The following is a 23,793-nucleotide window of genomic DNA, read 5'->3' as shown; positions in this document are numbered from 1 at the left end:
TTTCATCATCGGGGGCATTCATGGTCATGTACCAGAAGAGGGGAGGTGGTAATGTGAGTGGACTAGTAATCCAGAGACCCATAACCAATGGATCAAATCTAAACTGATGGCCCTAGTAATAAATGGTGGAGAACAATTAAACAACGCACTAAATATCCCCATCCTCAATGATGGGGGAGCAAAGCATATCAGTGCAAAATGAAAAGCCGAAGCATTTGCTGCCATCTTCAGTCAGAAGTGCAGTGTGGATGATTCATCCTGGCCTCCTCCAGAGGTCCCCATTATCACAGATGCCTGTCTTCAGCTAATTCAGTTCATTCCAAATGATATCAATGATTGGCTGAATGCATTGGATACTGCAAAGGCTATGGACCCTGACAATATTCTGGCAATAGTACCAAAGACCTGTACTCTAGAACTTGCCACACCCCAAGCCAAGCTGTTCCAGTACAGCTACAACACTGGCATCTACCCTGCGATGTGGACAATTGCCCAGATCTACCTGTACATTAAAAGTACAACTTGGCCAATTCTTGGCCCATTAGTCTTCTCTCAATCATCAGCAAAATGATGGAAAGTGTCATCGACAGTGCTATCAAGTGTCACATACTTAACTGCTCACTGATGCTCAGTCTGAGTTCCGCCATGGCCATTCACCTCCTAACTTCAGCATGGCTTGGTCCAAACATGGACAAAAGAGCTGAAAAGAGGTGAGGTGAGATTGACTGCCCTTAACCAAATGTTGCATCAAGAAACCCTAGCAAAACTGGAGTCAATGGGAATCGGAGGGAAAACTCTCCACTGGTTGGAGTCATACCTAACACAAAGGGAGATAGTTGTGGTTGTTGGAGGCCAAACATCTCAATGCCATAACATTGATGTAGGAGTTCCTCAGATTAATATCCTAGGCCCAACCACCTTCAGCTACTTCATCAATGACCTTTCTGCTGGCATAAGGTCAGAAGTGGGGATGTTTGAAGATGATTGTACAATGTTCAGCACCATTGTAACTTCTCATATACTGAAGCAGTTCATATGAAGCAAGGCCTGGACAACATTTAGGCTTGGACTGATCTAAACTTATGGCCCTAGTAATAAATGGTGGTGAACAACTCAACAACTCACTGGAGGAGGAGGCTATACTAAATATCCCCATCCTCAATGATGGGGAAGCACAGCATATCAGTGCAAAATGGAAAGCTGAAGCATTTGCTGCCATCTTCAGTAGAAGTGTAGAGTGGATGATCCATCCTGGCTTCCTCTGCACAAGTGCCAGGCAATGACCATCTCCAACAGGAGAGAATCTAACCATCTCCTTGACATTCAAAGGCATTCATGATGTGGGTATGCCGGCGTTGGACTGGTGTAAACACAGTAAAAAGTCTGACAACACCAGGTTTTAGTCCAACCTATTTATTTGATAATATACTCGCAAGCTTTCGGGTTAGCCCCTTCGTCAGGTGAATGGAGAGTTCTGGCCTCAGACAGAGCATATAAAGCACAGACAGTTTAGAGATTACTGATTAGAATGCGAATCCTTACACTTAACCTGCTGTTCAAGACCTGAAGTGGCTGATAATGTGAGTGGAAGGAGCACTGATCACAGTTTAAAGAGATGTGTATTGTCTCCAGACAGTACAGTAAGTGAGGTTTTGCAAACCCAGGCAAGTCACGGGGGTTACAGATAGTGCGACATGAACCCAAGATCCCTGTTGAGACCGTCCTCATGTGTGCGGAACTTGGCTATCAGTCTCTGCTCAGCGACTCTGCGTTGTCGTGTGTCGTGAAGGCCGCCTTGGAGAATGCTTACCCGAAGGTCAGAGGCTGAATGCCCGTGACCACTGAAGTGTTCGCCAACAGGAAGGGAACAGTCTTGCCTGGTGACTGTCGAGCGATGTTCATTCATCCGTTGTCGTAGCGTCTGCATGGTCTCCCCAATGTACCATGCTTCGGGACATCCTTTCTTGCAACGTATCAGGTAGACAATGTTGGCCGAGTTGCAAGAGTATTTACCATGTACCTGGTGGACGGTATTCTCACGTGTGATGATGGTATCCATGTCGATGATCCGGCATGTCTTGCAGAGGTTGCTGTGGCAGGGTTGTGTGGTATTGTGGTCACTGTTCTCCTGAAGGCTGGGTAGTTTGCTGCGAACAATGGTCTGTTTGAGGTTATGTGGTTGTCTGAAAGCAAGAAGTGGGGGTGTGGGGATAGCCCTGGCGAGATATTCGTCTTCATCAATGATATGCCACAATACCACACAACCCTGCCACAGCAACCTCTGCAAGACATGCCGGATCATCGACATGGATACCATCATCACACGTGAGAATACTGTCCACCAGGTACATGGTAAATACTCTTGCAACTCGGCCAACATTGTCTACCTGATACGTTGCAAGAAAGGATGTCCCGAAGCATGGTACATTGGGGAGACCATGCAGACGCTACGACAACGGATGAATGAACATCGCTCGACAATCACCAGGCAAGACTGTTCCCTTCCTGTTGGCGAACACTTCAGTGGTCACGGGCATTCAGCCTCTGACCTTCGGGTAAGCATTCTCCAAGGCGGCCTTCACGACACACGACAGCGCAGAGTCGCTGAACAGAGACTGATAGCCAAGTTCCGCACACATGAGGACGGTCTCAACAGGGATCTTGGGTTCATGTCGCACTATCTGTAACCCCCGTGACTTGCCTGGGTTTGCAAAACCTCACTTACTGTACTGTCTGGAGACAATACACATCTCTTTAAACTGTGATCAGTGCTCCTTCCACTCACATTATCAGCCACTTCAGGTCTTGAACAGCAGGTTAAGTGTAAGGATTCGCATTCTAATCAGTAATCTCTAAACTGTCTGTGCTTTATATGCTCTGTCTGAGGCCAGAACTCTCCATTCACCTGACGAAGGGGCTAACCCGAAAGCTTGCGAGTATATTATCAAATAAATCGGTTGGACTAAAACCTGGTGTTGTCAGACTTTTTACTGTATTCAAAGGCATTACCATTGTTGAATCCCCCACTATCAGCATTCTGGGGCATATCATTGATCAGAAACTTAACTGGGTCAACCACAAAAATACTGTGGCTACAAGAGCAGGTCAGAGGTTGGGAATTGTATGTAGAGTAATCCATGTCCTCACACCGCAAAGCCTGTGTGCACCATCCAAGGAACCAATTAAATGTGTGATGGAATACTCTCTGCTTGCCTGAACGAGTGCAGCTCCAACATTACTCTGGACACCATCTAGGGCAAAGCAGCCCACTTGACCGGCACCACATTCTCCACATTAAACATTCACTGCCTCCAGCACTGATGCGCAGTGACAACAGATTGTACCATTCACAAAATGCACTGCTGCAACTCACCAAGAATCCTTTGACCAGCACCTTCCAAACCTGTAACTTCTGCTACGCAGAAGGACAAGGACAGCAGATATCTGTGAACACCGCCACCTGGAAATTCCACTCCAAGTCATTCACTACCCTGACTTGGAAACATATTGCCGTTCCTTCACTGTTTCTGGGTCAAAATCTGGGAACTCGCTTCCTAACAGTATTATAGATGCTACAGAATATCGACTGCAGCAGTTCAAGAAGATGGCTAGCTCATCACCACCTTCTCAAAGACCATTAGGGATGGACAATAAATGCTTGTCTAGCCAGCAGTGTCACATCCCAGGAATGAATAAAAAATAATGTATTCTCACAGTGCTGAAACTGTTCTTTGTCAAGGGAAAGATGCATTATATATTAATGCACTGACATTATCAGTTTTAGTTGAGAAGGAGCATTTGAATATTCAATACAATTTCATTCATTTTTCATTCTGGCTGCTTTTTGCATCAAATGCCAAAAAATAAAAACTAAAATGGTGCAGAAAGGTTTAATAGTCCCCTAGAAACACAGAAGGGAACTATTTGGTCCATCAGATCTGTGTTTGCTCTCTGTAGAACAACCTAATCAGTCCCATCCCCTCATTTTATCCCCCGAGCCGTTTAAGTTTATTTCCCTCAAGTGCTCATCCAATTTCCTTTTGAAATCATTCACTGTCTCCACTTCCAACATCCTTACAGGAAGTAAGTTCCAGATCCTTTACACTTGCTGAGTAAAAATGTTCTTTCTGACAACCGCTCTGCATTCCTTTCTCAGAAACTTAAATGTGTTCCTTAATCCTTGTACTGTAAGTGAATAAGAACTCTACCCTTTCTAAACCTGTCATTATTTTGTGCCCCAATAACAAATTTCTCGTCGAACTGCATTACTCCAAGGTGAACAACTCCAGCTTCTCCAGTGTAATATTGTAACTAAATTTTACTAGCATTCTGATAAATCTCATTCTTCCTAAAATTTGATAACCTGAACTGGATGCAATGCTTTAGTTGTGGTTGAAGCAGAGATTCATACAGCTTGAAAATAATTTCCCTGCTTTTGTACTCAACATCTCTATTCATGAGGCTCAAGATCCCATATGTATTGCTAACTGCTCTCGCAGTATGTCATACCTATGTCAAATTTGCATGCACAACCACCCTGAGGTTCCTGTATACATTTCACAACTTACTCCAGGGAGTTTATCACCACCGATGCATCTTGTCAGGTTTATTTCAGAGCACTTGGCCAATGGGAAAGGAGCGTGGAGAAATACAGCTTCAGGAAACTTGGAAGCAGTGAAGGAAGTTTAATAGGAAAGGAGATTTAACTAGCATTTGGAGTGTCAGAATGGTCAGCTCCTTACTACTCAAGTAGGATAGCTGTTTGTTAGGCGACCTATCCTCAAACTGTCCTACCCACTGGAGGTATGGAGAAAGGGTAGTGTCAGCATTGGCTAGGGCTTTAAATCCTTATGCCACTAACTCCTTCCAATGGAAATTCCCCAGGAACTGGTCAGTTTTCTGCACACTGGTATCCAAGTCACAAGAGTTTGGCACATTGAAGCTCATTCTGTTTTTATCAGAAAGCAGCATCAAGAGCAGAGTATGAAGGCAGGAATTTTAAACAGATGCACCATCCCTGCAGGACCTCACCAAGTTGTTTGCATTGCAGCTTGCGCTACTGCAGAAAATGTATTATCATTCCTAAGTAGGCATGGAGATACAAAAAAAAATGTTTGCTGAAATATAAACAGAAAGAGTTATTAATATTCAGCAGGTCATGCATCATCAATGGAGAGAGAGAGAGAAACAGAATTAATAGTTCAAATGGTGACCTTTCAATGCTCCTAACAGCACTGTGGAGGTGCCTACACCATGTGGACCACAGCGCTTCAAGAGGGTATTTCACCACTACCGCCTCATGGGCAATTAATGATAGGAAATAAATGTTGGACTAGCCAGCAATGCCCATATCCCATGAAAGAATAAAAATAAATGATGATCTTCAATTTCTCTCACCAGAGTTTCTGTCTGACCTGCTGAGTATTTCTACAGGATTAGAGATTATTTTGCTTAACTTTATGGTGACCTTTAACCATAGAAAAAGGGTAATGCTTAGTATTGCTTGATTTCTAGTACATGTGCAGTCTTCATCGTACAGCAACTGGGTTACAATCCCACATTTGAATGTGAATATGAGTTGGCAGGTCAGCTCCTACAGATCAACGGTGATATGATGGAATTCTGGATGTTGGCACAAGTAGTAATTCCCTGTCAGCTGGAGGAGGACACTTTTAGTAAGTAACATGAGCATTTTAGCACAAACATTTTGGGTCCCAATGCAGTGATTCCAAGGTTTGAACTGTTAGGGAATATCTTGCAATACACTCCAGAGAAATTGAGCAGAAAAATCATCATTTCTACAACACAACAGAGGTCAGAAACAGCACCAAGCAGTTTGATGAAGGAGATCAGCTGCTTCTACAGATGATGAAGTACGGTGATGATTCTGAGCCAGCTAAAATAAGGAATCCTGTGAGGATAGTACATCAGGGTTTGATTGACAAATTCTTCTTTTGAGGCCTAAATACAAGGGCTTCAATTACTATACATATGGGTTGCCAAAGGTGGTTTGTTCTTTTTGCTTATTTTATTTATTGTTTTATCTTTTTTTTGTTTATTTCTATACACATTCAAGCAAGTACAAGGGGAAAAAATAAAAGGCGTAGGCAGTTGGGATTGAAGTAAATAGCTCCAGTGTGAAGGCACAAGGTCAAATGTCCTCTTATCGTGTGGAAAGTTCTACAATTGTATAAAAATGTAAAAAGAAATTTTCAGTTTTTAATAGAGTAATTCTGCTAATGTTGTATCAACCATATAATGATTATGTTGACCATGTTCTCCCTCTGACTCCTTCCTTTTCATGTATCATCACAGTATTCAGTGACTGACACAGCTCATTTCAGTGATAGTTGAGCATGGTTAGAGGGAATTCTGAACCGTCATACAGACTCAAAATGTTAACTGTAAAATCCACAGATTCTGCCAGACTTGCTGACCTTTTCCAGCAGTTTTTGTTTCTGTCCTCGGGGGGCATATTTCTGGGCTGATGGTTCATTATCTACATGTATCAATTATTCCAGCTTTTAAAAAGAAATGCATCCTTTCATGGGGTCTCAGCACTGATGACGAGACCAACATTGTTCCCATCCCTAATTGTCCTGGAGAAGATGGTGGTGAGCTGCCTTCTTGAACCACTGCCATCCATGTGTTGTGAGACTTCTTACCGTGTAGATACACCAACAGTGGTGAGTGGCTCGGAGGGGAACTTGCAGGTGAGGATATTTCTATGAATCTGCTGCCCTTGTCCTTCTAGAGGTTGCATTTCTAAAGAGTCTTAACAAGTTGCTGCAGTGCAACTTGTCTCTGGCACACACAGCTGCCATGTATATTGGTAGTCTAGGGAGGGAACATTTAAGGTTGTGGATGAGGTGCCAATCAAGCAAGCTCTTTGGATGTATGGTATTGAGTTTATCAATTGTTGTTGGAACGCACCCATTGAGGCAGGTGAAGAGTATTCTATCACCTTCTGGACTTGTGCTTTGTAGATGATGAACAGGCTTTGGGGAATCAAGTGGAGAGTTATTGGCTGCAGAATTTCAAACCTCTGGCTTGCTCTTGTAGCCACAGTATTTATTTGGCTGGTTCAGCTCAGTCGCTGGTTAATGGTAGCCCCCAGATGTTAATACTAGGGATTCATGATGGATTATACATGATTAAAAGAAAAAGCTTATTAAGTTGCAATAAATAGAGGATTGGGAACATTTTACAATACAGCAAAGGAGAACCAAGAAACTTATAAAAAAAAGGAAAATAGAATATGAATGTAAACTAGCAAAAAACATAAAATGGATTGTGAAAGCTTCTATAGCAGTGAAGGCAACCTGCAGCTTGGGAACCACATTCGGCCCACCTGAGCTCTGAATGCAGCCTACAAGACATTTTGTTAACTGTTGCCCCATGTGCAGGGTTGTCATGTTCAATTGATTTCCATCCTCTTAATTTTTATTCCACCGGTATGACTGAAGTGATATTCATGTAAAGCAAGGATAATTGAAGTGAGGTGCATGCTGATTGCACACAACATTGACTGTGAGAGCCATGTGCTCCTGCTGCTTCCAAAGTGAAAATATTTCTTCTACTTTTTACCATTAGAAGTTGATAGTCCTCTTAATACATGAATGATTAAGCATTTTCTATAACTTATGAAATACTTGGTGTGTATTAAATGTACTTAGTCTTATTCACTGGATCATGGTTAGTGAAAAAGCTTGATTTCAGTCTTGTGGCCCACTGAGATGAAGGAGACCCACTCTTGTGGCTCAGTCACCAGCCGAGGTTGCCTATCACTGTTCTGTAGGTGTGTGAAAAGGAAATGCTTAGCTAAGACAAATATGGTTCCATTACAGGGAGAGTCAGGATAATTTATAATGGGGAATAGAGAAATGTCAGAGATGCTAAATGATTGTAACACCATCCAAGCTGACATGTTGTTATTAAAGCAAACAATTGCTTCTCGGCCTTTTGGCTAAGATCAAGCGTAGTTTTGGCATCCTGAACTTGGTTGAAGTCATGAGATTACACTGAGGCTTCATTTGAAGCAGTTTTTTAAAGCGGCATCTCAGCCTTTTATCTAAGATGCAAATGAGATCAAGCCTTGGAGGAGGTGCAATGCCTGCCCCAATCAGCTTGGATCATGTAGATCAAGCTCAAGACAGGAAGCGGCAGCCTGTCTTGTCAGCTTAGATCGGGATGTCTCACTTGCTGAGACTTTGAATTGGTCTTTGATTGGATTGAATTGGATATAAACAATGGGTTCTCTAAATGAACTCTACCTGTTGTGGCTTGCACCTGATTACACTATGTGCATCTCAGTTGTGAGCTCACTAAGACTGTCTTATCCACGTACTGAAAACTATTATTATAAGAAAGCAAGTAATTTCAAGCGGCAAATTTAATATGTGTATCTATGGTAATTTCTGATATATCATAGCAATCAGAATTGGTTACTAAAATTTCATCACAAATGCAATTTAAAGTGCTCATTGTTTAGAACGTTCATTAAGATATAGCTAACAGTTTTTAAATTTTCCTCATACCCCAATTACTCTGGAAATTTCCATGACTCCGGACTGACTTTGATTACTTACCCCTTCAAGAAATTCAAGCAGACACCGTTTTTTTCAAAGTTTCTTTTAGTTCAGTCGGTATCAGAAATCACATTGATCAACTTGCACAGTCACCAAGTTGCATTTACCTTGTTCCAAGTTGGTGGATGTATGCAGAATATATTTGGATGTTTGGATAGATCTTTGGATGTATGTAGAATATATCTTTTTTTTAAATCATTTCTGCAATAATGTCTGGGCCTCATTCTGATTTGATCTGATTTAATTTATTATTGTCACATGTATTAGTAGCATACAGTAAAAAGTATTGTTTCTTGCGCGCTATACAAAGCATAGAGAAGGAAAGGAAAGAGTGCAGAATGTAGTGTTACAGTCATAGCTAGGGTGGAAATAACAGCCAAGCTTTTGTGCTTCCCCAGGAGTGTGTTGGAAGTTTTGAGTGATAGAGAGAGGAATGGAGGTAAAAAAAATCAAGTGGAATGATGGCAGGGTTGGGGAAGATGGTGGCGGTGGGGTGGTGGATGATTTTTTCCATTGCTTATCTGCTGCTCCTTATATTTTACCAGCAGTAGGATAAATGTTGGGCAGTCTGACCAGCCATGAGCCAATTGAGGCCTCTAAGTTGCCACCTGATGGACACATGGCTTCCTCTCACCACCTCTGCTATTTTAACAGCAACCATGCTGCAAGATGACCCCCTGGCAGCCTGGCAGAGGCTCTGGCAGGGTAGCGGCTACCTTCTGTTCAAGCACACTGCACCCCATTGAGGGCACCCCCAGTGGGAAAGGTTGAAATCATCATTCTGTCTTGACTGGCCCCAGTTAGGACACCCCACTTACCTGGAACCTTGGCCTCCAGCGACACTCCCACTTGGGGACTGACTCCAGTCCTAGTAATGGTCACTGCTCCTGGTGATGCTGGTGAGACCGGACAGCTGCTAATTCGCGGAATGACTGGTGGTTATTGGAGGCAGGACATCATCAAGGGAACAGAAGACATATTGTTAGGCACCTAATTACCATATGGCTATAACATCTGTTTGTGCCTTCCAGGGCTAGAAGAGATGGGATTGTTGTCAACTTTTCATCATCTCTGTGTCACATTCAGCCAATATGTTTTACTGACAATATATTAAAGTCAATGGAAGTAAAAAAAAACTCTCCATGAATATGCTGTCAGTGGGCTAAAAGAAAGAAATGGATTTTCTTCTTTGTTGTGCCTGGGGGAGGGGGGCACCCATTACATCAAGTTTCTGTCTCCTTGAAGTTTTGGGACACCTCCAGTTCAAAATAACTCAGTGTGACCATAAGACGTAGGAGCAGAAATAGGTCACTTGGCCCATTGAACTCACTGTTCAATGAAAATGTGCATCTGTAGTAGGTGCAGGTCCAGTTAATGTAGGAAATGGAAGGAACATTTGTGAGCATTTCACCTAATTTTGGCCTCGACTTATACCTTGAATATAGGGATAGAAAGGAGTTTCCGGAATCCACTTCAAGATGGTTTATGTCAGAGATATCCACAGACTAGGGGTACGCCAAAGAAACAAATCGATACAGAAGCAATGAAGATCTGTAGAGTATTCCCCATTGAGATGACCTTTACACCTCAGGGTTTTCTGCCTTCTAATTTGCAGCACACTTCTAAGGGAATGCAACTCACCCAACCAGGAAAATCAGCTGAATCCTCCTGCACATCTGGTATTTTGTGTCTTTTGAGTGTCTGGGGGCAGGCCAAGGATGGCAGGGGCAAGATGGAATTGATTCTGATATTTCCCTTCTTTATCAGTCAACTGCATAATAACATTTCTATTAAAGAAAGGAGGGAAACAATTAACTATAGACTAGTTTGCCTAACATCAGTCACTGGGAAAATGCTAGAATCCATTGTTAAGGAAATATTAGCTGGACATTTAGAAAATCAAAATACAATCAAGGAGAGTTAATTTAGTTTAATGAAAGGGGATTTGTGTTTGATAAAGTTACCAAATTCTTTGTGGTTGTAACAAGTAGGGCAGATAAAGGAGAACCAATATTTGGATTTCCAAAAGGCATTTGATAAGGTACCACAGAAAAGATTAATACATATGATAAGAGCTCACGATGTTGGGATATAATATATAAGTATGGATAGAGGGTCAGCTAACTAAGAGGAAAGAGACAGCAGGAGAATTGGATTATTTTCAGAGTGGCAAACTGTAACTAGTAGAGAGCACTACAAGGTTCAGTGCTGGCGCCTCAACTATTTCAATTTATATTGATGGCTTGGCTGAAGGGACCAAGTGCATTGAAGCCGAATTTGTTGATGATACAAAGATAGGTAGCAAAACAAATTGTGAAAACACAAAGGCCAAAATTTTCCACAAGTCAGGATGGCTTCATAACCATTTAAAAATGGCAGGAGTGATCCATTCCTATTCTGGCACTCTCCATTTTTAGTGACATAGGATAAGGATGTGGGTAGCAAGCCTGCACCTTGCACACCCAACCTGGCTGACTCCATTGCAGAGGTGAGCATCTTGTTGCTGCCACCCACCCCTTGGAATGTTTGTGGAGCTGGGATAGCTCCTCCAAATTTTCTGTTCAGGGTCCTCAGAGGAGTCTTGAGCCTGGATGTGGAAATCTTTCTGAAAGGCAAGCTCACTGGTCTTACCCATGTCCCCATGCCTCTTCCATTCAACTTATCCCAACTCATGACCCTTCCATGCCAATTCATCATGTATACAGTATGTACAGAGCCATGGAGCAAAAATGGCATGTGCGAAATTACTCACAAAAAAGGCATCCACTAACCAATTTTTTTGAAAAATAAACTGCTATTCCCACAACTTCATAAAAGTTTAAGTCAGACAGCCCATTAAAATATCAATAATAAAAGCTTCAAACATTTCATATCTCTTAATCTTGTGTGAATAAACATCAAGATGGTGACAAAAGAGATCACAGAAAGAATATCTTGTTATAACCACTGAAAGATGTCAACAGTTCTATTCAGTTGTCGAAATAGAATCACCTGCTGAGATAATGCTTTTATGAGCTGGATTCTCAGCCAAGCAAACGTAATGAGGACAGGCATAAGGACCTTTCAGTCAAAGTGGGTGATCGGGTCGACCATGATCTCATTGAATTACAGTGGAACAGGCTTGATGGGCCAAATGGTCTACTCCTGCTCTTATTCTTGTATTCTTATAAATAGAGAATCAAATTTGTGCAGTTTGGGTGCCAACTTTTGACAAGTTTGTATAACATTCCTTAATGTGCGATTCATATTCAGGAATGACTTGTTTAAAATACTCTGGTGAACCCTGTACACAAAGTCATGAATATAAGAATGTTGCATACATTTGTACATGAACTGTGCGATTTGAAAATTCTACCATCATGTGGTTTCTAAGAGGCTGTCAGAACCAAAGAGACATTGAGCAGCAAAGAACCCTCTGAGTGAGCTGGGAATAGGGAACCATCATTAAAACAGCAGTCAACTGATAACCTTGGCTAACATGGGATAGATGCATTACTTGTCCACTAATATTTGAATAATCAACCTCATCAGGCATGTCAAATGTATAAATAATCTCAAAACCTCTCACTTGAAATTTAAATAATAACAAAACAAAGAAAAGAGAAGTGTTTCAGGGCTTGTTCTTGCTGTTGTAAAATAGACTTATTAAAGATGTACATTTTTATTCATGTCTCAACTGATTATTATGGCTTCAGGCAGAAATCATCATAACGCAGCACTGACGGCTTTCTAAACAGGACTTAATCAACCATGGATCTTCCCTATAATGTGGAATAATCTCTTCAGTTTGCTTAGTCTATATTTATTTATTAACTGCATTTTCTGGAGTGGAGCATTAGAGAAGCAGTTTACAGGTTAAGCACTGATTTATTATTTTAGCATAAGTATACTTAAGACTAAAACATAAAGTACTTTTTGCCAGAACATAAAAAGACTGTGATATATAAATAAGTTTTAAAGGATCAGCCGCTGGTACCACAGGGTCTGACAAGACTTCTTGAAAGAAATTCAGTTGTTGTTTGTTCCATTTGGATTATTGAAATAGTAATTCCTTGATATTTGTTCCCACCTTTTCTGGAGATATTTTCCCCTGCTTGGCTTCTTATTGAAAAGGTGCCAGCAGGCCCCCGATACCTTAGCCAAGTGAATTTTTGTACCATCCCCCCAGTTCCCACCCAAATGCAGGAATAGAGGCAGGAGTGGCAGCAAATACTAGCACTGTGGGGATTTCAATGGTAGGTACCAGCACTGGCCAATTTTTGGAGAGGTGTGTTTGGACCTGTGAACGACCCCAATCACATGAGACAGCAGGCATTTAGGTTCATTAAAAGCCTCGTTAAAGGTAAGTTTATGAGGCTGACAGGGATTTCCAGATAACCTCTAGTTTCTGGATGCAATGAAGGGGCCAATTGACTCCCTGTGGGAGAACATCCAGTGGTAGGCTCGGGCACCAGTGCTTCTGGAAAGTCTACAGGTCCTCCCTGGGTTGGACTATAGCCAAGGACCATCCTGATCTTGTTAAATAACATGGCTGAGAGGGCACATTCTTATTGAACTGTACTTCCAATTAATGGTTACGTACTGCAGCCTCTGATTAGCCCTTCAACTTCAAGAGCCTTCCTGGCATCCTTAATTGAACAGGAAAGCAGTCTTTGTGCCTATGAAGGTGCACTCGTGACCCAAAAACAAACCAAGCTTCATTTCCCACCTCCTTGATGAGAATTCAGCCCGAGTCTCTCAGCCTTTCATGCCTGAAAGCCTTGCCTTGCCTGGTATGGAGGGTCTTAGCTATACGAGATTTCCCCTATACTATTCTCCCTGGAAAGACGGAGAATGAGGGGAGACCTAATAGAGGTGTACAAAATTATGAAGGGTATAGATAGGGTGAACAGTGGGAAGCTTTTTCCCAGGTCGGAGGTGATGATCATGAGAGGTCACAGGCTCAAGGTGAGAGGGGCGACGTATAACTCAGATATCAGAGGGATGTTTTTTACGCAGAGGGTGGTGGGTTCCTGGAATGTACTGCCAAATAAGGTGCTGGAGGCGGACATGCTGGGATCGTTTAAGACTTACCTGGATAGTCACATGAGCAGACTGGGAATGGAGGGATACAAACGAATGGTCTAGTTGGACCAATGAGCAGCACAGGCTTGGAGGGCTGAAGGGCTTGTTTCCTGTGCTGTATTCTTCTTTGTTCTTTGTTCTTTGAAGTTAAGTGTGCAATGGCTGGCAATTCAAACTTGGAATGCTGTTCTTGACTTTCACACATATGTCCTTCAATAGAATCAAAGCAAAGCCAACAAGAATAAGAATGTCAGGTATTTCTTTCACATGTAGAAGTAGGAAAGTTGGTGTTCCCCTTGGACTACTGCAGCTCAGCTGGTGTCGGTACACTCACAGTGTGATTTGGAAGGGAGCTCTGGGATTTTGATCCAACAACAGTGAAGGAACAGTGCTATAGTTCCAAGTCAGGAAAGGAGGGGAACTTGCAGGTATCCCATGCATCTTCTACACTTGCCCTTCTAGATGGTAGAGGCCCCATGTTATCGATGATGATTTGGTGAGTTGCTGCACTGCATCTTGTAGATGGTACATATGGTTACCACTATCTGCTAGTAGTGGAGGGTGTGAATGTTTAAGATGGTGGATGAGGCCACCAAATGGATAGCTTTGCCCTGGATGGTGTAGTGTAAAGTTTTATTAGAGTAGAAATACTAATAAATGATGGAGACGATCATGCACCTGTGATATCAGTAGTCATATGCTTGAAACTCTTTACAGGAGACAAGCAATGCTTAGAGGAGATGTACCCACACAATAACCCACCATGTACATACTGTACAGATGCAAATAAACTACTTTTCAGTAAATACCTGAGTCTGGCTACCATTCCTCTTCACAAGATATCAGGCCTGGCATGTTCCTCAGACAGATGGTGTCAGGTTTTCTGAATGTGATTACAGTTGCACTCATTCACGCAAGTGGAGGGGATTCCATTATGCTCCTGGCTTGTGCTTTGTTGATGGTGCACAGGCTCTGGGGAGTCAGGAGGTTAATCATTGCCACAGAATTCCTAGCCTCTGACTTGCTCTTGTAACCACAGTATTTTATGGCTGATCCATTCAATGGTAACCCCCAGAATGTTGATGGTGAGGTTTTCAGCAATGATGATGCCATTAACTGTCAAGGGAACTCTCTGCGGCTGAGATGACCATTGTCTGGCACTAGTGTGGTGTGAATGTAACTTATCAACCCAAGCCTCACTGTTGTTCAGAGTTAAGCATCTTGGAAGGGCAGAATGCACCCTGGGGTGTTTGTCATTTGCTACCTATCAGGATGTCAATAAAGAATAGGGTTTAAGGTGATCACATGTCAGCAGAGACGTAACGACCAGCATCAGCTCCTACAAATAGAGTTGCCAACATTCAAATGGCACTGGCAAGAGAATTTTCCTATCTTTCTAAATGTTCACTCCCCCGGCTGAGAAAGGAGAAGGAGAAGATTTAAATATGTCAGCAGTATTAATAGCAGATTGAATCTATCCTCAGAACTGTCTTACCCTGGAGCCTTAGCCAGGATTTCTGCGGAACCCATTGCGTGTTTCGCAGCTTTGGAGATTGCCCGCCATTGGCTGGCACAACATCTTTTTGTTCTGCCGTTGTCAATGAGGTTTTTCGTAGAATGCACCCCTCGCCATGGGGAAAGCTGTGATGAGGGTGTGCTGTCGGCAAGACCCAAGGTTCCCTCCAGCATGAAGAGCTGAAAAGTTCCGGCTAAGTTTGTCTGTTCAGATCCAAATTGCTGTTTACAGACAGCCATGTAAACTTCAGTGCTGTGTTATCTTTTGTAGTTTGGGCTCCCAATGGCAAAATTTGGCATCATCAATAAGAATTAAAACTTTTTAAAAATCGTCGCCTACTAAGATATCCCTCTGGCATGGGAAATGTGGAATTATTTAAAAAGTTAAAAAAGTCAATGGATCTGTTTCTGTGTGCCATGTTGTCACAATATCACCACTAAGGAGATCTCCAGAGCTGAGGTTTGTACTTGGAATTAACTCCAACCCAAACCAATTCCTAAATGTTACAGTCCTGTCTGCTCGGGAAATTGTTGCAGGCTGGACACTAAATTTGTTGGACAAGTCAAAGATCTGTTGACCTCAGCATGGTTTTCCAAACCCCGGGGCAGATGGGACCACACAATGTCATCCCAAACATAGAAGGAACTAATTTCTGAGTGCCCTGGTGGAGCTGGGGATGCACTTTAAGGAAGCAGACATGATTTTTCTAGTTGCCCATTGTTTTCATTGCCATTACTTCCTGACTTCTATCAACATTAATAATCGCTGCCTTCTGAACACTCAGACAACAGCTAACCACCAGCGAAACAATTGTACCAAGCTACTAATCATTTTCCAGGCTGCTCTCACGGCTTTCAGTTTTAGACAATTAAGGGTTCATAAGTTGTTCAAGAGGGAGGACAGAACACTGGCATAAGTAACCCTTTCCAGAATGTTATTTTTAATTCTAGCTTGTATAATAATGGCTGCCCTTAGTTGCACATTTACAAAGCAAAAATACAATACAGGATGTCTTTGACATTTAAAATGCTTCCAATAGTTTGTGAAACAAAAATATGTCACTTTTCAGATTGAATCGTAAGTAGTTAACTGACCCAGGAACTGTTCAACTGTGAGGGCATCATGGTTTAGTTCAATCCTGTCCACAAGAAATGTCCACATGAATACCTCTCAGCTGAGATTACTGGATAACAATTGTGAGCTGCATTGATCTTTCAATATTTTCAGGTACATGCCTGTTCCGCTGCACACATGCTGCTGCTGGAAGTCAAATACGAGCAGTAACCACTTATTCTGTGTGCACACACTGTTACACTGTTGATGGTGTCTAAATCCTTTTTTGATAAACTGCCTAGATTGTGTTTCCAAGCATGTAGAAACTGGCCTTCATTCTGGGAATAGGAACAGCATAGGAGACTATTATGTTATTATAATGATATAAATGGAGAATATTTCTGTCTATGATTCCTGTGGCGAGTGGTGGGGTGGGGGCAGGAGGTGGGAGGGGGGGAGGTGGGGAGAGACCATGCAAAGTTCTGTTGACTTCGGGTGAGATTTTGGGGCTAGCGTGGCCAGAAAATCCCACCCAATATCTTGGGCTTATTTACACAAAGCAGCAATCAGTTTTAGGGATTGGATAAACATGCTATGGTTTCACTTATTAAGACTAGGTACATGAGAACAATTATAGACATAATTGAAGACACAAATGTGTGTGTGCGCTCTGCTCAAATTAAAAGTGAACCTAAGACTGGATCACATGTCACATTTGCTTTCTAATGATATCATGCTGGTATCCATTAAATGCATACTACAATATCCCCCTTTTGTTTAAAGATACTTACCCCCCCAACCCCCTTCCAAACAGGTATAACTATTTATAATACATGTTCATGTTTAGTTACCATTACATAAGTGCATAAAACTGATTAATCTTTCGAGTCTCTAAAAGCATAGGTAATCTTTTGGTGCATCCGGACCTTGTAATGGTAATCTTGTCTAATGCGTTCTTTAATTTTTCATATTGATCTGTGGAATTGTCATTCTCATGTGTTGTCCCTAGTTGCATTTAGAATCTAGTCCTAGATGAAATAGGACTGAATGAGGGTTGAGGAGCTGGAGTGGATCTGATTTGTTCCTGGTTACATCATTGAAAACACAGGAAAAAGTCTGACAACACCAGGTTTAAGTCCAACCGATTGGACTTAATCGGTTGGACTTAAACCTGGTGTTGTCAGACTTTTTATTGTGTTTACCCCAGTCCAACGTCAGCATCTCCACATCATGACTACATCATTGAATACATACATGAAGTACATCATTGTACTTTGGTGTCTAAAGACTTCATAGGACATTGGTTCTGAACAAATCTTTTACATCTCAGCCGGTTGCCATGCACCTCCTGTGGGATTCTAGATTTAAACTTGTTGTCCCAACTCTAAACTGGGCAATTCTGTACCTGTATTTTTATCGTTGACCTTATTCATCTTCTCTTGTAGTTTTAAAAGTTGCTGACTAGTTTTTGAGGGAGTAGAATGTTTAAGACTAGGTAAATTGGTATGCACTAGTCTGTAAAACACGAGCACTTTCAGTGACAGAATAACTACACTTAAAGTCATTGCTCTCAGATGCAACATTGCAATTGTAGATCTTGCTTGTTCTCTCTACCTTGACTCTTAGGGATTTCATCATGTAGACCATTTCATTGTAGAAACAATCATCACCACTAAAGAACACTGTTAGGTAAGCTAATGGGACTAAAGTTAGACAAGTCTCCTGGCCCTGATGGAATGCATCCCAGAGTACTAAGAGAGATGGCGGGGGAAATAGCAAATGCACTTGTGGTCATTTGCTAAAATTCGCTGGACTTTGGAGTGGTTCCAGCAGATTGGAAAACAGCAAATGTGATGGAGGTAGACAAAAGGCGGGTAAATATAAACTGGTTAGCTTAACTACTGTAGTGGGGAAAATGCTTGAATCTATCATCAAGGAAGAAATAGCAAGACTTCTGGATATAAATTGTCCCAGTGGGGAGTCACAGCATGAGTTCATGAAAAGCAAGTCATGTTTAACTAACTTAGTAGAATTCTTTGAGGACATTATGCGCTCGGTGGACAATGGGGAACTGGTGGATGTGAGGTATCTCGATTTCCAGAAGGCATTCGACAAGGTGCTACACAAAAACTTGTTGCATAAGATGAAAGTGCGTGGCATTGCGGGTAATGTCTTAGCATGGACAGAGGACTGGTTAACTAACAGAAAGCAAAGAGTGGGGATAAATTGGAAGGAGGTTTTCTCAGGGAAATGTACAGAAGAAATGTGGAAGATTTTCAAGGAATATTTGTCTGGAGTTCTGCACGACAATGTTCCGATGAGACAGAGAAATTTTGGTGGGTTACAGGAAATGTGGTGCACGAAAGCTGTAATGAATTTAGTCAAAAAGAAAAGAAAAACTTACAAAAAGTTCAGGGAGATAGGTAATGTTAGGGATCTAGAGGAGTATACAACTAGTAGGAAGGAACTTACAAAGGAAATTAGGAGAGCCAGAAGGGGTCATGAGGAGGCCTTGGCTGGTAAGATTAAGGAAAACCCAAGGCATTCTACAAGTATGTGAAGAGAAAAAGGATGAGAAGTGAAGAAATAGGACCTATCAAATGTGACAGTGGGAAAGTTTGTATAGAACCGGTAGAAATAGCAGAGATACTCAATGAATACTTTACTTCAGTATTCACAATGGAAAAGGACCTTGGTGGTTGTAGTGCAGGCTTGCAGCGGACTGAAAAGCTTGAGTATATTGACATTAAGAAAGAGGATGTGTTGGAGCTTTTGAAAAGCATCAAGTTAGATAACTTGATGCTTTTCAAAGCCAGACTGAAATGGTCGCTACAAGAGGACACAGGTTTAAGGTGCTGGGAAGCAAGTACAGAGGAGATGTTAGGGGAAAGTTTTTCACTCAGAGGGTGGTGAGTGAGTGGAATCGGCTGCCGTCGGTGGTGGTAGAGGCAAACTCGCTGGGGTCTTTTAATAGACTTCTGGATGAGTATATGGGATCTAATGGCATTGGAAGTTACAGATAGTTCTATGGCTTGGTAGGTATAGATGTGATCGGCTCAACTTGTGGGCCGAAGGTCCTGTTTGTGCTGTAGTGTTCTATGTTCTATAAGTCACCGGGATTGGATGGGATGTACCCCAGGTTACTTTGGGAGGTGAGGGAAGAGATTGCACAGCCTCTGGCAATGATCTTTGCATCATCAATGGAGACAGGAGTTGTTCTGGAGGACTGGAGGATTGCAGATGTGGTTCCTTTATTCAACAAAGGTAGAAGAGAAAGCCCAGGAAATTATTGACCAGTGAGTCTAACCTCAGCGGTTGGTAAATTGATGGAGAAGACTCTGAGAGGCAGGATTTATGAACATTTGGAGAGGTATAGTGTGATCAAAAATAGTCAGCACGGCTTGTCAAGGGCAAATCATGCCTTACGAGCCTGGTTGAATTTTTTGAAGATGTGACTAAACACATTGATGAAGGAAGAGCAATAGATGTAATTTATATGGACTTCAGCAAGGCATTCAGTAAGGTCCCCCATGCAAGGCTTATTGAGAAAGTGAGGGGGCACGGGATCCAAGGGGACATTGCTTTGTGGATCCAGAACTGGCTTGCCACAGAAGGCAAAGAGCGGTTGTAGGTGGGTCTTTTTCTGCATGGAGATCATGGGGTGGTTGTAGGTGGGTCTTTTTCTGCATGGAGATCATGGAGACCAGTGGAGAGCCCCAGGGATCTCTGCTGAGATCCTTGCTCTTTGTGATTTTTATAAATGACCTGGATGAGGAAGTGGAGGGATGGGTTGGTAAGTTTGCCGATGACACAAATGTTGGAGGTATTGTGGTTAGTGTGGAGGGATGTCAGAAGTTGCAACGAGACATAGATAGGATGCAAGACTGGGCGGAGAAGTGGCAGATGGACTTCAACCCGGATAAGTGTGTGGTGATTCATTTTGGCAGGTCAAATGGGATGAAGGAATATAATATCAAGGGTAAGACTTTTGGTAGTGTGGAAGATCAGAAGGATCTTGGGGTCCGGGTTCATAGGATGCTCAAATCAGCTTCGCAGTTAGAGGATGTGGTTAAGAAGGCGCATGGTGTACTGGCCTTCATCAATCGAGGAATTGCGTTTAGGAGTCGGGAGATAATGCTGCAGCTGTGTAAGACCCTGGTCAGACCCCACTTGGAGTACTGAGCTCAGTTCTAGTCGCCTCATTACAGGAAGATGTGGAAGCCATACAAAGGGTGCACAAGAGGACACAGGTTTAGGGTGCTGGGGAGTCGGTACAGAGGAGATTTCAGGGGTAGGTTTTTCACTCAGAGGGTGGTTGGTACGTGGAATCAGCTGCCGGCAGTGGTGTCAAGGTGGATTTGTTCGGGTCTTTTAAGAGACTTTTGGATAAGTACATGAGACTTAGTAGGATTGAGGGTTATAGGTTAGCCTAGTAGGTAGAGATATGATCGGCGCAACTTGTGGGCCGAAGGGCCTGTTTGTGCTGTAGTTTTTCTAAGTTCTATGTTCTAAATGAGTGTTTTTCTGGTTGGCGATCAGTGACTAGTGGTGTGCCCCAGGGGCCAGTGTTGGGATCATAATTGTTTACAATTTACATAGACGATTTGGAGTTGGGGCAAGTGTAGTGTCAATGTTCGCAAATGACACTAGTATGAATGGTAGAGTAAAGTGTATAGAGGATACTGAACATCTGCAAAGGAACATAGATACTCTAAGTGAGTCGGCAAGGGTCTGGCAGATAGAGTACAATGTTGGTAAATGTGAAGTCATTCATTTTGGTAGGAATAACAGCAAAATAGACTATTATTTAAACGGTAAAAATTTGCAGCATACTGTTGTGCAGAGGAACCTGGGTGTCCTTGGTGCACCAATCACAAAAAGTAGTTGACCATGATAATAAAATCAGTGCCACCGACAAGAAAGAGGTTGAATGTGATTTTTGACCAAGGATGTGTAGGAATTTCAGGTGGAATTAATGATGCTTTGTGCTGACTTAACATATGCACTTGACATGCCTCTCACTTGTTAATGATGATTTCAATGTCACTCTCATATCCGGCCAATAGATTATCTCTCCTGTGAGTCTTCTCATCTGCTCTATTCCCGTATGTTAGTGATAAACATTAGATTGCAAGAATTCCAGCATAATGGCCTTTAAAAATGACTCCCCAGGAGATGCCTGGATCATCCCCATAAGACTAAAATAGTCTGATTTTTTTGTGGATGTGTTGTGTTGAATCAGGTCAACCTTCAATGATGGGAATTCTACAGTTTCTATAGTGTAGAATATTCCATCATTTTTTCTTACATTTGATTCAAGATACATTAACGATTCATAATTGGCCAAGATTGACACAGGGCAAGTGACAACGTGCTGCCTCTGCAAAGATTGCTGTGCTCTCAATTTGGTTACGAAACTTTCAATAATAGGTGACATAGATGAACCATTCAAAGTTGAAATGGTGATATTGTCACCAGTCAAATTCGGGAATTTGATTTGAATAAAGCCCACAAACAAGATGAGAATAAAATTCAGAGCTCATGACTTGTACTGACCTGTGCATGATCTACAGAAGATTTTGACTGTAATAGTACTCCATGATTGTAATTGATCATTTTCTGTAAAATCAAATATAATTTGATTAGATCTCACAGTTCAACATTACACCACCAAGGACCCAGGTTCAATTCCCGGCTTGGGTCACTGTCCGTGCAGAGTCTGCACGTTCTTCTCGTGCCTACATGGACTTCCTCCCATTGTCCTAAAGACATGCTGATTAGATGCATTGGCTATGCTAAATTCTCCCTCAGTGTACCCAAACAGGCACTGAAATGTGGCAACTGGGGGATTTTCACAGTAACTTCATTGTAGTGTTAATGTAAGCCTACTTGTGATACTAATAAATAAACGTGAAAAGCTGAAACACTAATACTAACACTATTTTGTAATATATAGTAAAATAACGCGTCAGTATTTCTGTAGAAGATCTACTATAAAATCAGCAGCATAGTGTTCTTTTCACTCAATGACAATGATCTTGTCAGTGCCATATTTTTATATCTTTAGCACCAAAACTGTCAAGTAGAGAGATAAATGTGATGCTAGAAATGATGAATCAGAAATTGAAATGCACACTTGCAGCAATAAATGACAGGTCTAATATAGCTTATTTGAAACTTCAAGGTAATGAATCAGGAAATAGGCCAGGTTCCAGGTAATATTTTTAGAAGCTCCATAAATGAAAGGATTATAACCGGAGAGGGAGGTGATTCATTTGATCCTAATAGTTGAGAAAAGAAATGAATTAAGGAAATTTGCACCATTTATTCCAATGTAAATAATGGGGAAATCACTCTGTGAGAGATTTTGCCAGCTGCAGCTAATGGCCGCAAATGAGCATAGTTACGCTTGATTTTTATGGTTTGACAACAAATAAAATCCAACTTTGAAAACCTAAAGAAATTTGTTGAGGATGTAACAAAATTAAACAGTGAACTACGGAATGACAAATTGAATTTGACAGAGAAAAATCTAAAGTAATGTATTTTAGTATCAGAACCAAAATGAATGGGTGATCATTGACAAAGATGGAAAAGAAAACAAAGTTGGATTGATTATTAAGCAATCATTTGTTTTAAATCACAGAATCTACAAATCGATCAAATATTGCTTCCGGCAAATGTAAACTAAAGCAGTAGTTACATCAAAAGATGAGAAAATGCCATTTGGTCCATTAAATCTTGCCTCAAGTATTTGTCCTGTTCCAGCTGAGTGTGGAACTATATCTTAAGTACCCATTAATTATAAATGGGTATATATTATGGATATACAAATGTGTCATTACCACGTCCAAGGCATGTTAATTATTTATTGCCCTTGGAAGGAAGATACCTCTTTTGCTATCTGATCATGGGCTTGTCTTTCATTCGTCCAAACTTTTCTCTTTTTTTAATGTAACACTCAGTCCTTATCTTACCCATGTTATTCCTATATGTAAGCCAGGTCCTCTTAATTGTTTTCTCTTACAGCTGAACAGATCAAACTTTTCTAACCTTTCTTCCTGTGACATTGCCCTTGCACATGGAAATATTTTGTTGTTTGACTTTGGAGTTACCTGGACGAGTGCACTGGTTAATATATAACTAAGCCTCAGTACTTCCACTCATCTATCATTCTAGAGTCCTGTTAGCTTTTTATTTGCTGCACCGCACATTTTAAAAAATTTGTTTTTTGGATTTATTGTTATTGCTATGATTAAATGTATTTATCATCCATCTGGAATTGCCCTTGAGAAGTTTATGGGGATCATTTTTATTCAAGTGTCTCCTTGATGCTTTTGGATAGGGAGTTCCAGAATTTTAACCCAGAAATGAGAAGGAATGATACATGTTTTGGTGAGGATGGTGTGTGACTTACAGGGTAAGCTGATGGTGATCATTTTCCCATGAATCTAGTGCTCTTGCTTTTCAAGTTGGTGAAGGTCATGCATTTGGGAAATGCTACAGCACATCTTGTAGACAGTGCGCACTGTGACCATGGTGAGTCAGTGATGGTAGAGGGGTGGATGGTTA

This window comes from Carcharhinus amblyrhynchos, chromosome 1, assembly GCF_965287045.1.
Source record: "Carcharhinus amblyrhynchos chromosome 1, sCarAmb.v2.hapA, whole genome shotgun sequence".
Classification (NCBI taxonomy): Eukaryota; Metazoa; Chordata; class Chondrichthyes; order Carcharhiniformes; family Carcharhinidae; genus Carcharhinus; species Carcharhinus amblyrhynchos.
The sequence above is the reverse complement of the archived record's forward strand: the minus strand, read 5'-3'. Positions refer to the sequence as shown.